Source organism: Perissodus microlepis, chromosome 3 (genome assembly GCF_051167445.1).
Source record: "Perissodus microlepis isolate ML-2025 ecotype Zambia chromosome 3, ASM5116744v1, whole genome shotgun sequence".
Taxonomy (NCBI): Eukaryota; Metazoa; Chordata; class Actinopteri; order Cichliformes; family Cichlidae; genus Perissodus; species Perissodus microlepis.
In genome coordinates, this window is record NC_140463.1 from 18,909,050 (window position 1) to 18,926,360 (window position 17,311).

The 17,311-nt window shown below is 38.2% G+C and overlaps 1 pseudogene; it reads left to right on the forward strand.

Annotated features, from left to right (window-relative positions):
* Window positions 1–1,241: 1,241 nt before the first annotated feature.
* On the forward strand, window positions 1,242–11,711 carry LOC146390356 (protein-glutamine gamma-glutamyltransferase 2-like; annotated as a pseudogene).
* Window positions 11,712–17,311: the final 5,600 nt, after the last annotated feature.

Consider the following 17,311-nt stretch of genomic DNA (forward strand, 5'->3'; position numbering starts at 1 on the left):
TACAGGATCTGACCAAGTTCATGAGATAAGATTCCTCCTGAAACAGCCTGTTGGACAGGTTTTATGAAAGCAAGAGCTCTCTTTGAAAAAACTCGCCCAACACACTGTAGAAAAAGTTTCTCCTTAAACAGGTTGTTTGACCACATTTTTGAAAGAAAGATGTCTTTTCAACAACCTGTTTCAACAAGAATTTTTTTGTCATTAAGTAGGTCACAGCCTGTATCTTTGGGTCTTTAACCCTTTAAAACTGGTCAGAGCGGACACGCTCCGTTTTTCGCAACTACTTTTAAATCCCGGTAGCACTGCAACCACATAAGCTAGCGCAATAATTTTTTTTGCATATGAAACCGGAGGAGTTGTACTTACATCTTATACCATCAGCTTGATCTAGGTCACAGTTTCCTTCCACATATAGCTTTGCAAAAACTGCATAAAAAGCACTTGCAGCAACAAAAACATAATATTCCAGAAACAGGCTTTGCCGATCCGATCAGCTGTTCATGCTGCTTCCTACGTTAGCGCGAACTATCGCATGTCCGCCATGACCTGCCCGAAACCGGAAGTGACGTCATTTTCGCGGAAATGTAGTTTTTTACCATCAGGGCCTCATGAGCCTATACTGGTGTTTTTAAAAGTTATGTTTGACTTTATGACTTTCTGTGTCGTTTCTGGGATGCTTAGGACTCATATTGCACTGCTGGAAATAGTTTATTTTGATGCATATGCTGCTTTTTTGCAAATTTGCACTATAATATTTATTTTCGTTTTTCCTGCAGTATATAAAAATTGGTGTATTTCACAAATAAAACTATGAAGACACTCAAAATAAATTTCCTTTGGTGGGAAACTATTTTGTGCAACTTTTTTGTATTTACAGTTTTGAGGGATAAGCCTCTTAAATTTCTCTAACTAGAAATATGTTAAAAAAAAAAAAAAACGATTTTCAATTTTTTTGTAGTTTATTGCACTTTTTTGCAATTTATGTAATTACTATGCACTTAATGCATGCATATTATTAAAATCTAGGCTGTAATGGTTGTATTGATGTATAGCAACTTGAAATGCTCCCAAAAATGGCTCTACAACATGTAAAAAAATAATATAAGCTCTGGCGGACTTGGTTCTATGGTAGGTCTTAAAGGGTTAAAATGCAGGAGGCTACAGAATTGGCAACTGTTTTCAGATCCGAGCTGTTGCTTTCCAAACCTGCAACTGTTGTGATTCCTCCAATAACTGAGACGATGGCGAACAGTGAGTAGAAATTATATATTTATATAATTGAATTATCAATATATATAAATGACAGTACATTTGGAACAGATACAGTTTGTCTGAAATTACATAAAATGTGGAAATAAAATCCACATTTTACATTTTTGGTTAAAATTTTCATCAGTATAGAAGGAGGTCAGGAGAGAGGCCATCTGCAGCCATCTTTTAACATCTTGGTGGTTCTGTCATGATGTGGGGCTGCATTTTAGCCATTGATGTTGGCATTTTTGGAGTTATAAAAAAAACAAACGGCAGCCTGGCTGCCTCAGGAATTTAAACACGAGTCTTTAAAATGAATAGGCCTAGTACTACTATTGTTAATAATAACTACAGTTATTGTTATTATTGTCAAAACACTATAAGCCACAAAATGCTCAGAATTACAACAAAAAGCATATAAAGAAAACTAAATATTATCAAAGCACAGCCACCCTTTGGAGGACTTCTTTCAGCCACTACGCAAAGCTGGTGACCACTGGTCAGATCAACCAGTAAATCAACAGCTTTACTTTGACACTGAGCTCTCTCTTCACCACAACAGACCAGTGCAACATCTGCATCCCTGCAGCCATGACTGTGATACATTTGCCAATTGAAACATATTCCCTTATCTCTTATCTCATCTTGTCTCTCATCTCACCACTTTCTTTGCTTCACCTGGAGGTAAACATGTGTTGTTATTTATTTTGCACAGGGTAAGAACACACTACCAATGCAGTGTGATGACAAAGAAGGCAGTCAGCATACAAAAAAGAGCTTCGAATGTCCTTCAAGAAGCTTGAAGAGATATTCCTGAAGACTACTTGCAGACATTTATATTGGAGGCTGTGTTAAATCATTCAGTAAAAAGGACTAGATGTTACAGTCCCTGAAAATGCATTGCTTTAGGTGGAGAGACTCTTGAGGGATGATGTTATGAGGAAAGACGGCCCAGATACATCAGCAGGTGTTTATCTGGAGGGCATCAGGTTTAATATGGCGTTATTTTTGTGTCACTATTCTGAGCGCACGTAAAAAAAAAAATTGAGCGCACGTAAAAAAGGTTTGCAGGTGCAAGTGTTGTATTTTGAGGAGAAATTTATTTTGAGCGAAGAAAAGCTAGATTTGAGTGAACAAAATTATCCACACACACACAATAGCACCCCCTGTCGCTCAGTTTTTGCATTTGCGCTCGCTCGCAATGTGTTGCTTGTGTTCTCAACATTTCTGCCCATGCGCGCTCAACTCTTTCTCTACACCGTTATTTGTGCCACAAAACCAGCCAATCACAGACTTGGATGCAAAATCCCAGAGAGAAGTAAAGCAAGTGTGTAAGTTCATCTCTGAATGTTTGTAAAGCATTCCCGCGTTAAGCTTAACAACCGATATATGGAGCGACTGCCTCTTCTCTCTCCCTCCCTGCTGCTACTTCAATCATGAAACTGATCAATGATCAGCTGATCGGCTTTTGTGTCTCAAGTCCGTCTCTCTTGTTTGTTTATCGCCCACTTCGCGAACAACAGCAGCACGTTTAAGCTTGATAAGCTGTTGTTAGAATTTATTTAATATTACTTTTTACACCAGGATCTTTTTCTACGTAGCTGACGGCTGGTAACTGTGCAGGGGCGGATCTAGCAAAGTTTAGTCAGGGGGGCCGATAGGGCATGAACAGGGAAAAGGGGGCACAAAGACATACTTTTCTTTCTTATTCTCATTTCAAATGTCTAGCTTTTAATAAATAATTATCCGAATCTTACACCCAAAGTTTTAATTTGATAAAATGTAAAATGTATAGAAGTCCATTACTGTATATAGTAACTATTAAGTCTAATATACCCTAGTAAGCTATAGTACTTTTTTCTTTGGGAAGGTACGATCTGTGCAGTCTGCAATTCTGTTGAAGAAAGATGTTGAATCTATTTAATTATTCTTGAAAAATAATCGATTTCTGTGCATTTCTTTCACACTGCATCAAATTAAAGTTGATTACGTCAATTAAGCATCATGAGGTGGAGGGTGGGTGGTTCCCTTTTTTTTTTTTTTTTTGCTGGGAGTTTTAGAGCCCTATTAGTTAGGTTGCTTAATATTTCTGCTAAGTACTCTTTAAAATACCAGAATAGGGAGGATGGAGTAGGTTTAAGTTCATTAGATTGATCAGTGTTGCTGAACTATGAAATATTTTGGGTGCAGTGTATTTTTTGCATACAGGTATAACAGAATAGCTTTAGTGTTTTTTGTTGTTTTTTTTAACTTGAGTATGAACTTATACAAAAAGCAGCAAGACATTAAAAAACTGTTTTATTGATTAAAAAACACACTATATCGGATTCATATCGGTATCGGTATCGGACATAAAAAAGTGGTATCGTGCCATCTCTACAAGAAACCAGATGAGTTTCTTATTCTGAGGATGAATACCAGACAACAAACAACTATATCACCATACCAGCTCAGCCAGTTCTAGTTAAAGAAATAAACTTTAGTTTTAATTACTGTCAAAATGTCAATGAGATGAACTGAGAATTTAAAAAAAATCAGTTCAGTTGAATTTCATTAAGTTTAATTCAGTTCTATTCTTATATATTTCTATATTGCCAAATCATAACAACTGTCAACTCAAAATCAAACCACCAGTAGAACCAGGATCAGGGAGGGGCAGCTATCTGCTCCGACCGGTTGGTGGCAACAGAAGAAATGCAAATGAAAGTTCAGTGAATGTTCATGTTTTCACAGTTTTCAAAAGCCTACAGTATGTGAAAGGGGCGTTAACAGAAAATGACAAATTTAAAAGAGGGCATTGCTGGACACAGCAGAGGAATCTATGATCAAAACAGTAAGATAGGAAACCTGTGACTAAAATGCCATCACTCCCACTTCTGAAACATAACTTCATGTAAAACTTCAAGCATGTCAGTTAACAAAGGCTTTTCATATAATGCTGATAATTTATTTGTTTTTTGCACCTACGATAATTAAATTTGTGCTTCTGTTGTGTTTTTTGTTGCAGGAATTAAAAAGGTGAATTTTCACTGCGTGACTAACAACACTGCTCATCGCACCATTGAAATTACAAGAAATCAGCTGATTGTTAGGCGGGGCCAGCCCTTCCTGCTGACCCTGGAAATGGCTCAGCCATTCAGTGTCAGGGACACACTCCTGCTCACTGTGGAGACAGGTAGCCACTTGAACTGGTTTTAAAAGCCAATTTTTCTACCACACTGCTTGTCATCATGCCACATTGCTTCAAAATATTACTGTAAAATAGTGCACTGATAAATAAATATATTACAATATAATGTTTAAAAGTTCTTAATATGGTAGTGTCCACATAGGACATGACTGGTATTATATTTGAACTCAACAATTAACATAACAAACGTGTAACTCTACAACATATCCTTTTTATATACTCCAGCTTATTGACAGTCTATTATGTTAGGCTCTGGTTAACAGACATTGCCTAATCATAGTCATCAGTGACCTGGTGGAAGTAAAGAGGTCAATTGAGGGTAAAGAGATTTTGAAAACAGTGCAAGTAGAGTTTTTTGAAGAAAACAACAAAATAAAACTGATTGATCGCTGAAGTGTAACAAGTGCTCTTCCCCCCTTTATCCTTACGTCAGGTCCTGCTCCATCAGAAAGACGTGGAACACGTTCTCAGTTTGGTAACCCGTCTCCCAGGTATACCACTGATGTCAAAGCAATATGGAGGTATGAGATTGACAGGAGTGCTGTCCTGGAGAAGGGCTTTGTGGCCCTCTCTGTGACCCCACCAATTGATGCTCCTGTGGGGAAATACTCCCTGTCTGCAATGACAGATGGTAAAACAATCAGTCTGGGAACCTTGGTGGTGCTCTTCAACCCCTGGTGCTCTGGTGAGAAGCAGTGTTTTAGTCCTGATAAGTAAAACAAAAGAAAAAAGACAGACAATCTGTAACTAATAGAAGTTACTTTCTACACAAAGGAGTTTTTGTTTTTTTGTTTTTATATATGAACTTACCATAGAAGCTGAGTCAGTGTGCTAAAAAATTGCTAAAGATGCTTGCATTATATTTGCATGTGTCTGCAGGTGACTGGGTGTATCTCCCTGATGAAGGAGAAAGACAGGAATATGTGATGAATGAAGAGGGAACCGTCTACACAGGAACATCACACTACATAGGTTCACGGCCCTGGATCTTTGGACAGGTCAGCACCAGAGTGCTGCCATGCTTAGTCTACCATATTTGGCCAATTTATTTGTTTTGAAGGTTACGCAAAAATTGAATGTTAGTTACAAAAAGATTAGCTAGTCAATTATCTTTCAGTTTTATACTTTATATAGACCTGTAATAATTAGTATCGTGTGAAGTAAGAAAGCTGAAAATATATTTGAAAATAAGCTGAAGCATACAGTCCAGCATAATGAAAAACTAAGTACATCCCATGATTTAACAGCTTCTAGAACCTACTTTAACAACAATACACAAAGTTTTGCTTTCTGCATGGCTTTATGACTTTCTTAACCCACTGACCGTTGATATGAGGTTTTTGTGCTAATATGTTCTGTTTGGTTTTTCTCCAAATGTCATTCTGACCAAACATTTGCACTTTGGTCTCATCTGTCTTCTTCTTCCAGAAGTCTTGTGATTTGTTGAGCTGCACTGTGATGTTGTTTTTAGAGAAAACTCATACTTGTCTTTTCTAATTGTACTGTAGAGAACATCAAGATGTAACACTAATTGAGGCCTGTAGAAAAGCTCTGGGATTTTTCCAGTTATCCTGAGTATTGGATGGTTTGACCTTGGGGTGACTTGACATCTAACATCTTTCCTCTTTTATTGTGTCTATTGTGTTATTACAGCCATATGAAAATGATATTTTTACATGTGTATGTTTGAGTTTTGACAGCAACATAAAGTTACAAGAATATAACCAGACAATTATTTAGAGAAACCAGAATCATTAAAACCAGAAGGAATTAGAATTTTTTTTTTCACTTTTTAAAATAATTTTAGGGTCTTTATCTTCCTATATAAAGTGCTTTGAGGCAGCTTTTGTTATGATTTGACACTAGATTTTTTAAGACTTGATTCGAATTTGAATACGACATAAATGCACTAAAACAAACTGGTTTAAAGTATGATGAAGTTGTGATTTTTCTGCTGGTCATAGGTGACTTCTTTTAATAATAATAATACTGCATTTTATTTGTGGCGCCTTTCAGAGACCCAAGGTCACCTCACAAAGAACAAAATTAATAAAAGGAACAATAGTCATAAAATACATAAAATAAGTTAAAATTGCAAAACAGAGCTTGACAACAGATAAAATCAGCACTAAAGTGAATACTAATCAGACTAACAATATTGATGTTTCCATGATGCAGTCACTGGAAGGCAATTGTCAATAATTTTTACATTTAAAAGTTAAATGTTGGTCAAAGATAATAATCATGCAGCAATACGCACCGGTAACATATTCTGTTGGAAATCATCTTTACAATACTTTTATTTTTCTACAAGAGAATTAAGAACATTAAAGTTTACCGTTTAATTTGAAGAATATTTGAAACGCAGTGCCATGAAAAAAGTGGTCTTTGAGCTTCTGACTGGTCACAAATTCATGACAAAGATCCCTAAGCTTACAGCCAGATTAATAATAAATTATTTGGTACTGTGGCTCTAACTTGTGCTTCTTACCCAGTTCGAGGAGGAAATGGTGGACATTTGTCTCAAAATATTGGATGCCAAACTCTAACACAGAAAAGACCCAGCTGGTGACACCTCTGCTCGTTGTAACCCCATCTATGTTAGCCGTGTGATCAGTGCAATGGTAGGACACAAATTTACATACATTACAATCTACATTTAACACTTCATTTAAAAACGTACAAGTTAAGTTTTGAATACTATAATTTACTCTTGTGCAACCAATGGATGAGAAAGAATGCAGCATTTGTCTGATTTGCAGATCAACTCCAATGATGATGAAGGTGTACTAGTGGGATGCTGGGATGGAACCTATAGTGATGGATGCAGCCCCACCTGCTGGACTAGCAGCGTTAGCATCCTTCAGCGCTGGTTTCAAAACCGCTGCAATCCTGTTAAGTACGGACAGTGCTGGGTGTTCGCTGCTGTAATGTGTACAGGTACTGCGAATACTGTGTTGTTTATGTGTAGGACAGTGTCGCCATGAACTTTAATCAAGACTGAGACGTCATTTGACTTGATCATTTTGTTGTCTGTGATTTCAGTGATGCGATTCTTTGGTATTCCATGCCGTGTCGTCACCAACTTTCAATCTGGTCATGACTCAAACAATGGCCTCACTATTGATGAATATTATAATGACTATGGAGTCCGTAGCAAGGAGGCCTCTGAAAATGTCTGGTAAGACATTCAGACAGTCAGTCAGATGTGCAAGCAAAAAGAAAACATAGACAGAGCTATTAGATTATGCAATTTAAAAACGTCTGCGATATAAACTGGAAAGTTTATCTTTCTTGTGCAGGAACTTCCATGTGTGGATGGAGGGATGGATGAAACGACCAGACCTCATGAAAGGTGGTATTTATGATGGCTGGCAGGTCTTGGATCCCACTCCACAGGAAGAAAGTGAAGGTAAAAACTAATTAGTTTTTGTTTAGAAATGAATTCACTGAGACAGATGCACAAAATAATGATTCCAATGAGAAGTACAAACAATTATTTTAAACGTTTTTGTTACATTTGTAAAGTCAGACTTTGCTTTTACTGCTCCAGGTGTATTCTGCTGTGGTCCAGCTCCAGTCAACGCTATCCTACGTGGTGACACAGACGTCAAGTATGATGTACCATTTGTCTACGCTGAGGTCAACGCTGACATTGTCAAATGGATGGTCTGTACCCATGCTTTAGATATACACCTTGTTATAACAGAACTATATGGATAGTATACAGTCTGTCTGTACAATCTGTTTTTCTACATTTTATCTCATTTAATTTTAAGGTGACATCAAAATACTAAAAATTAATCCTTTCAGCTCTTTTTTGCTTCTTATATGTTATTGTTAATTTACAGGATGTAAGACCATTAAGGAGCCCAACATTCACTCCATATTTCTCTGGCTACCAGTTCAAACTCATTCACCATCTCAAAAGCAAACAGAGATCACACTTACATCATCTACAATTTAATGGTGATAGCTTCAGCCCAAAAGTTATTCTGAATGACACACATAAGTTTAGATTTACCAGTGACTTTAGCTTATTCAGTTGTGCAGTCTTGCACAAAGCATTGACTAATTTTCTGTTGCTATGTCTCATTTCTCAGATCAGTCCTGACGGTTCAAAGAAGAAAATGTACACTGACTCCATGTCAGTGGGTCAGAGCATCTCTACCAAGGCTGTTGGCTCCCAGGGAAGAGTTGACATCACTAACAGCTGCAAGCACAGGGAAGGTAAAACAAATCCACAATGCTCATTTGCATTGCACATATTAACTGGACATATTATTTTGATAACTGTTCAGTAACATCCTAGAACAACTGCTAAATGCAGTTTCAATTCAAATGATCCCAGAGAACTTTTGAACTGAAAAACTGAGATCACAAGATGAGATCTGTTGTCTTAACAAAAAGTAAGATAGTATTAGTTAATTCCAGTATTAATTCATTCTATTTATGATCCATTAGTTTGGAACATCCAAGATGCAAGATGAAGCTAGTCCCTAATTAAATTTTACTACAAACAACTAATTGCCAGATCAAAACTAACTCAGTCACTATCAAAGAGCCATTAGTAATACCCTAAAAACTAACCAGACTACTACAGGCTTTGAGAGTTATGTTGATGAGTATTTCCCTACAGGGAGCACAGAAGAGAGAGACATCTTCAAACGTGCAGTCAGCATGAACTCGAAGGAAGGTCATAGATGTGACATAGAAGAGGCACCCCAGAAAATTCAGATGAAAATTGAAGAGGTAAAACTCAAAATACACGGCTGGGAAAACTTTGTGTTATTACAGCATGATATAAAAAGCATCTGCTTTGGAGGACATACCTCTAGTAAGGTATATAACACTATCTTAGGAAAATGTGTTTTTATTTGGTATGTGTATGTTTTTATAGACCCCTTCTTGGAATGAGCCTAGAAAAACCAATCAACTTCCTGGAATGGACCTATAAAAATCAAAGTCCTCACTGCCATGTTTACCTTTGTACCATATACAGCATGGCTTCTATTTTTTGGTCTCTTAGCAAAAGTCTCCCCTTGTAGTTGTGCTTCTGCAAGATCCATTGGATCTCATTAAATGTGTCTTAACAGGGATCCTTAAACTTTTTTAATGTTTTTTTTCAAGACGTGGAAAATATCAAAGGGAACCAAACCTGGCCAATAGTGCAGGTGATGAGTTACGAGTATGTTGATTTGGTCAAAAACCCCAAAAATGTTGGAAATGATTTTAGGCTAGCTTTGACAGTAGTTGGTGATTGCTCTTTGCCCATGTGAAACCAGTGTTTAAATCATACAGAGTGTAACTGATTGGAACAGGAGAAATTATTTAAGAATAGCAGCTAGAAGCCTGGAGGCTTTCTGGACATGCCTGTAAGGATGATCTTGAACACCAATGAGCAAATAAAAGTCACTTGAGGCCTGTTTTAACTCTATGATGGACTGGCGACCTTTCCAGGATGTGCCTTGCTTGTGATACCTGGGACACACTTCAGCTTCACCTGATACAGTTTTTTGTTTTTTATTTGCAACTTGTGGTGCTTAAAATCAAAATTCAATGTTTGAAATGTTCGGAACAACGATGTTGTTTTTTTGTTTGTCCGTTTTTTTTTTCTGAAACAAAACCTGAAAAAATTGACAACATTTTGATTTCAGGGACAGAAAGAAAGTCAAAAATGGTTTTGTCCTATTTTCTCTTTAAACACCAGGAGACCAAGGCGATAAATGGCCAGGACATTAAACTGAGGCTCAAGCTGAGCAGAAAGGATCAAATCAAGAAGCCGTCGGTTCTCCATGTCAACGCTCAGGCCATGAGTTACAACGGCAATCCAGCGGGCAACATCCTGAAAATACAGCAATCTCTGCTACTGCTCTTTGGACACGGTCTGCAGTTATTATCTCATAATTCTGTTCAGCATTGAAATTTATTTTTAAAAAATAACAAATAATATAGATTTCTATGATTTGAGGCTACTATTTCAAACTCCACCCCAAGACTCAGAAATTAAAGAAATTAGAAAGAACAAGATGATATCTGGATCAGTTCTTACATTCCTGCCTCTCACCTTGTGCCCTACAGATGTGACCATACCTTTGCTGATCCCCTTCACAACTTACCGTAAATATATGGTGAACTGCGACAGTATAAAGGTTTCAGCAGTGGTCAGTGACTGTGATGAATGCTACCAGACTGAGACCAACATCACCTTAAAAGAACCTGTCATCTCCATGAAGGTCATTAAAATCCTAACTTTGTGGGTAATACCAAGAAGTGAAAGCACATCCAGTCTAATGTCATTACTTGATAACAAAGTATGTGTTCATGGTATACAGTAAACTGGCTCTGTCATTGGTTATTTGACAATCAAAAAAGCTTCACCTGAACTCAGTTGATGAACAGGTTCTATGAGATATTAGAAAATTCTGGACTTTGTTCTATAATTTGCTTCACATTAATGCTGTATTATATCTGTGCTTCTTTTAGGTTTTGGAGCCAGTCCGTGTGAACCGTGAAATGACATTGGAGGTGGAATTTAAAAACCCGCTCAATGAGAGGCTGAGAAACTGCTCCCTGACTGTCACTGGATGTGGCCTTTTTAAATCGGACTATATACGAAGGTCAGTACTGAGACTTAACATATAATATAACTCAGTACAATTACAGGGTATAAGGAACAATGTGATTGGCTAAAAGTGATGTTAATGAATAGTTGAATGTTTTTTCCATATTCAAAAAGATGCTTTTTTTGAAACACAGTTATCTGCATTCTTTCTGAGAGAGTTACAAAAAAGATTGATTCAAGATGTCATTGCATCATCTCAGCAGTTCAAAAAATATACTGGTTAAAAAAACCCTTGTCAAAAAGGAAATAAGGAGAGAAATAATTAAATACTTATTTTTTTATCCATAGCCTTTTATTTTGATTAAAATTTAGTTTTAAAGAACTGAAGTGGCCACAAAAGACTTTCAGATTTTGATTTATGCTGCATAAACAAATCTAAGTTTCCTCTTTTTGTCTTAGGTCATAGGTTCGCATCCAAACAGGGGCTTGAAGTGAAATAAAAAATAAAAATATTTTATTAATATTATGTAAAAAAAAAGTTTTTCTATTGACAGTGACAAGCAAGAGTTAGAGCCAAACGCCACGCTGAGGATGAAGATTACCACGACTCCCTACAGAGTTGGACTGAAGACCGTGGTTGCCAACTTCGACTGCAGCAGCTTCAGAGACATAAAGAGCTCCTGCATCGTTGACGTTAAACCATGAAGCTCTGGCTTCATTTACAGCTCCCTCTGTGTTTCCATTTTTTAGTTTAAGCTGGGATAGATTAATCTAGTAAATCTTGTTATTACTATTATCCATAATAACTTTACTATAGTCAAAGGTTTGTTTTTACTTGCTGGGGTATAATCAAGTAGGTGTTTATTTCAAAGATGTAAAGTGCCCTACATTTTCAGAGATATGCTTTACGACGAACAGTTACCATAATTATTAATAAATAATGAGTAATGTGGTCGTTTTCATAAAAGAAGAGGAAAAACACAAATTTTGTGATATTGGTTTGTAGCTTTTCTCTGTTTGTGCATTAATTATTATTGGGTTTAAATGATTGTGGGAAAATTATGAAGCTCTACATTTATCTCATCTCTTTAACAAATTTGAATATAACGGTGATGGGCTGAAACAACGTTTTAGGCTGTAAATTTCACTGCAGATATGAACCTTCCTTTCATATCAAAAATCCTTGAAAGAGTAGTTGTCAAACAGCTAACAGATCATCTGCAGAGGAATGGTTTATTTGAAGAGTTTCAGTCAGGTTTCAGAGTTCATCACAGCACAGAAACAGCTTTAGTGAAGGTTACAAATGATCTTCTTATGGCCTCTGACAGTGGACTCATCTCTGTGCTTGTCCTGCTAGACCTCAGTGCAGCGTTCGATACTGTTGACCATAATATCCTATTAGAGCGATTAGAACATGCTGTAGGTATTACAGGTACTGTGCTGCAGTGGTTTGTATCATATCTATCTAATAGACTCCAATTTGTGCATGTAAATGGAGAGTCCTCTTCACACACTGAGGTTAATTATGGAGTTCCACAGGGTTCAGTGCTAGGACCAATTCTGTTTACATTATACGTGCTTCCCTTAGGCAGCATCATTAGAAGACATAGCATACATTTTCACTGCTATGCAGATGACACCCAGCTCTATCTATCCATGAAGCCAGATAACACACACCAATTAGTTAAACTGCAGGAATGTCTTAAAGACATAAAGACCTGGATGGCCGCTGACTTTCTGCTTCTTAATTCAGATAAAACTGAGGTTATTGTACTCGGCCCTGAAAATCTTAGAAATATGGAATCTAAACAGATTCTTACTCTGGATGGCATTACCTTGGCCTCCAGTAACACTGTGAGGAACCTTGGAGTCATTTTTGACCAGGATATGTCCTTCAGCGCACATATTAAACAAATATGTAAGACTGCGTTCTTCCATTTGCGCAACATCTCTAAAATTAGAAATATCCTGTCTCAGAGTGACGCTGAAAAACTAGTTCATGCATTTATTACTTCCAGGCTGGACTACTGTAATTCATTATTATCAGGATGTCCAAAAAACTCACTGAAAAGCCTTCAGCTAATCCAAAATGCTGCAGCAAGAGTACTGACAGGGACTAGAAGGAGAGAGCATATTTCTCCTGTTTTGGCTTCCCTTCATTGGCTTCCTGTTAAATCCAGAATTGAATTCAAAATCCTGCTCCTCACATACAAGGTCTTAAATAATCAGGCCCCATCTTATCTTAATGACCTTGTAGTACCATATCACCCTATTAGAGCACTTCGCTCTCGCTCTGCAGGCCTACTTGTTGTTCCTAGAGTATTTAAAAGTAGAATGGGAGGCAGAGCCTTCAGTTTTCAGGCCCCTCTTCTGTGGAACCAGCTTCCAGTTTGGATTCGGGAGACAGAAACTATCTCTACTTTTAAGATTAGGCTTAAAACTTTCCTTTTTGCTAAAGCATATAGTTAGGGCTGGATCAGGTGACCCTGAATCCTCCCTTAGTTATGCTGCAATAGACGTAGGCTGCCGGGGGATTCCCATGATGCATTGAGTTTTTCCTTTCCAGTCACCTTTCTCACTCACTATGTATTAATAGACCTCTCTGCATTGAATCATATCTGTTATTAACCTCTGTCTCTCTTCCACAGCATGTCTTTTATCCTGTCTTCCTTCTCTCACCCCAACCGGTCGCAGCAGATGGCCGCCCCTCCCTGAGCCTGGTTCTGCCGGAGGTTTCTTCCTGTTAAAAGGGAGTTTTTCCTTCCCACTGTCGCCAAAGTGCTTGCTCATAGGGGGTCATATGATTGTTGGGTTTTTCTCTGTATCTATGAAGCGCCTTGAGACGACTTTTGTTGTGATTTGGCGCTATATAAATAAAATTGAATTGAATTGAAATAGATTATACAACTAAAAGCCAAAGAGGGAAATTAGCCACATTAGCAGAATAATGGAAATATTTTGGTGGTGAGCAACAGTTTGATCCCAGTGCTTTTTATGGACAGTCCACTGATAATAACAAATTACTTTCCTTGCAAATGTCATATCTGTAGTTTACTCTGGAATCCAATATTTAAAACAATGTAATAGGATATATTAAAGGCAACAACAAATAAAAACAGTTTTTTGTCTTTGTCATGGTTTGCAGTTTGGCAGGCAGGAGGTAGGACCCAAACCCAGGGAAGTAAAGGGAAGTAAATTCAAAATGGCAGCTTATTGTTGGAAAAACTCAAATGTTGAATACAACAAACTAAACTAGGAACTAGAAACTCGAACTAGGCAACAAGGAAACAAGGAAACAAACCTGGAACTGAGAACCAGGAATTAGACAGGAGCATGAGGGAAACACCGATGTGAGGGTACATGATAGGGCTGGGCGATATATCGATTTTTAAAATATATCAATATGCTTTTGTACGAGATACAAGATGTGACAATATTGTTTATTGTCTATGTTACGTTATAATTAACTAGTGGAGCTGCAATTTCGTCCACTTTTGTCTCTATGCAGCGTTACTCTGCCCCGCCTCACTCCTTCACTGAACACAACTACCCATCCCCCATCGCTTCACCTGCAGGCAGCAACAAGATAGACACGGCAGCTATCAAAGAGGAGCTGGTCGGTAAAAAGAAAACATTTGGACATTACTATTATTATTATTACTACTATTATTTGGAGATTGTTCGGATTCAAAGTGTCAGATGAGCAGCAGAATAATGGATTCTGTAGAGAATATCGGGAAAGCGTCCCGACAAAGGTTTGAGCACTACTAGTATTTTCACCATTTACAACAGCACCATTAAGTGCAAAATGAAGAGTGTGTGAAACTGTGTGATGTATCCCAGACCGCCAAGTCTCCCAGCCTCCTGCCCCGAAACAATCAACCTTACAAAACTCATATACCATATTTTTCGGTCTATATGGTACACTTAAAAACCTTGAATTTTCTCAAAAATCAACAGTGCACCTTATGTCTGAATTCTGGTTGGGCTTAATGACCTCGAACCGATTTTATGTGGTACACGTCGCTCAAAAATCCGTCAAAAATGTTTTAGTATGACTTTTGTAAGCTTTGAAGCAGCATTGCTTGATGGACTACCCTTACGGCTACCGTAGTCAGGAGCCTGGCAGAGTACTACGTACTGTGCTTTAACATAATACAACCAGATTGTATGTAAGGACCCCAAAATGGCACCTGTTAAGAGACACGTTTAAGAAGTTGATTTCAAACTGAAGGCTGTCAGTCACGCAGGAGAACGTGGGAATAGAGCAGCTGCGAAATCTGTCTGTCTGTGTTATTATGCTCAGTGTCTTTTACGCTACGTTCACACTGCTGGTCTTAATGCTCAATTCTGATTTTTTGATCAAATCCGATTTTTTTGTCTGCTTGTTCACACTACAAATAAAATGTGACAGCAAACACGCTCCTGTGTGCATGCGCAAAAGAAGATGTCACACACAACGCGCTCTGTTTAGATCCAGACCAAACAGTATTGTTTGACTGATGGCCGTTAATATAAAGACTTGTGTCGGACTTTACGTTTTCCAATTTTGCTGTAAGTTATTGTGTTATTTACATATGGCTAGTTCTAGAGACTTATTCATCATGAAGAAAACAAGACAGTCAGCGATCGATCGATTTTCCTTGCAAGGGAGGCCTCGTCTGTGTCTAACACGAAAATGACCCCAAATCCGGCCTCCTCCTGCTGCCTTTTATTGAGAGACAGTTCACACAAAACACATCACAGCAAAGCAACGCCACATGGTTCTAAGACCATTGTATGTATATGTGTGAACTTCTGTAAGAATGTGTGTGTGTGTGTGTGTGTGCGTGTGTGCGTGTGTGTGTGTGTGTGTGTGTGTGTGTGTGTGTGTGTGTGTGTGTGCGTGTGTGTGTGTGTGTGTGTGAGCTTACATCAAAAAGACTCTCACAAGGATGTGTCTGTAATAAAAGACTACAGCCCCCCACCCAGAACCTCGAGAATCTGGGGAGGGGGACAGTGGAATTCCTTTTGTAGAGATGGCAAGCATAAAAATGACAACATTTAACAATTCACTCTAACAAAACCCGCTGTAAAGTCCGAACTGGCTGACGAACGTAGCTCCAAAAGCGTTTGTCTGTCATACCAAGTGTATGATCGCGCTGTGCGCACAGAAATAGAAAGCAGTACAAAATAAATAATACAATTTTTGCTGAGATGACTGGGAGCTGTCGTTGGTGCAGCCATCTTACGGCGCAACCGGAAGAAAAAAAAAAGATGTCATCTGCTGACATCTGGTTGAATTCACTTGTGTAAATCCACAAAGAGCAGCAGGTCAGCTGATCACAGCCTGTACATTGAGAAAATCTACTGAAGCTCTCAATAGAAATTATGGGAGTTGTGATTCTTTTCCAGACACTGAGTCATTACAACTGATTTTAGGGTTCCTCCACCTGCTGAATCCACTTTAACCCCTGACTCCTCATTTTCCTGTTTAGAGACAAAGTCGCCCTCTACAATGTAGGCAACAGAAAATAGAGCCACTTTTTATTTTCCTTCTTTTTCTCTGCTCATGAGGCAGAGCTCAGCTACTTTTTACTTTCTTACTCTGAGTACATTTCAGAGCCTGTACTTTTTCACTTTTACTTAAGTAAAGACATTGAATCAGTACTTTAACTTTTACTGGAGCATTTTTTAACACAGGTATCTGTACTTCTACTTAAGTACAACATGTGTGTACTTTTGCCACCTCTGCGTATCAGCCACATTAAAGTCTCCCTCTTCTGTGGTGCCGCCTTTATGTGTTAAAGTCTTCTTCATCATGATCTTGTTTCACCTCTGAGGGGAAATTTTGATGTTGGTCCTCTTTGTCTGTTCACTGCCTGCTGGAAACTTACCTGCTCGCTGCCGCTGCTCTTCCTCTCAGCTTCCTGGAGTAAGTCTGAAAACTCACCCGCCTGCCCTCCTGTCTGCACCTCTGCTCTGAAAAAGGAAAGGAAAGGAAAGGTTAGACATGTTGTTCTTCTCCTCACTCCACCACACACCTGGAGAAACCCCCTCTCTGCAGCGCTTGGCCTTGACAGCACAAGGTCCTGGACCACGTTTACACGTCTTCATAAGTTAACAGATGTGAAGTATTTTCACATACGGCCCTTAAAGCTTTTGTTAAAATGCTCCACAACACTTGGTTCAATCTGGCTTTATGCAGAGAAATGTGTGATGTTAAACTGAACCATCAGCTGATGGAAATGTTTATTATTAAACTCCTCGCCTTCATCTGTTGGAAGTTTAACAGGTACACGTCCCTCACTCATCCTCAAAAGCAG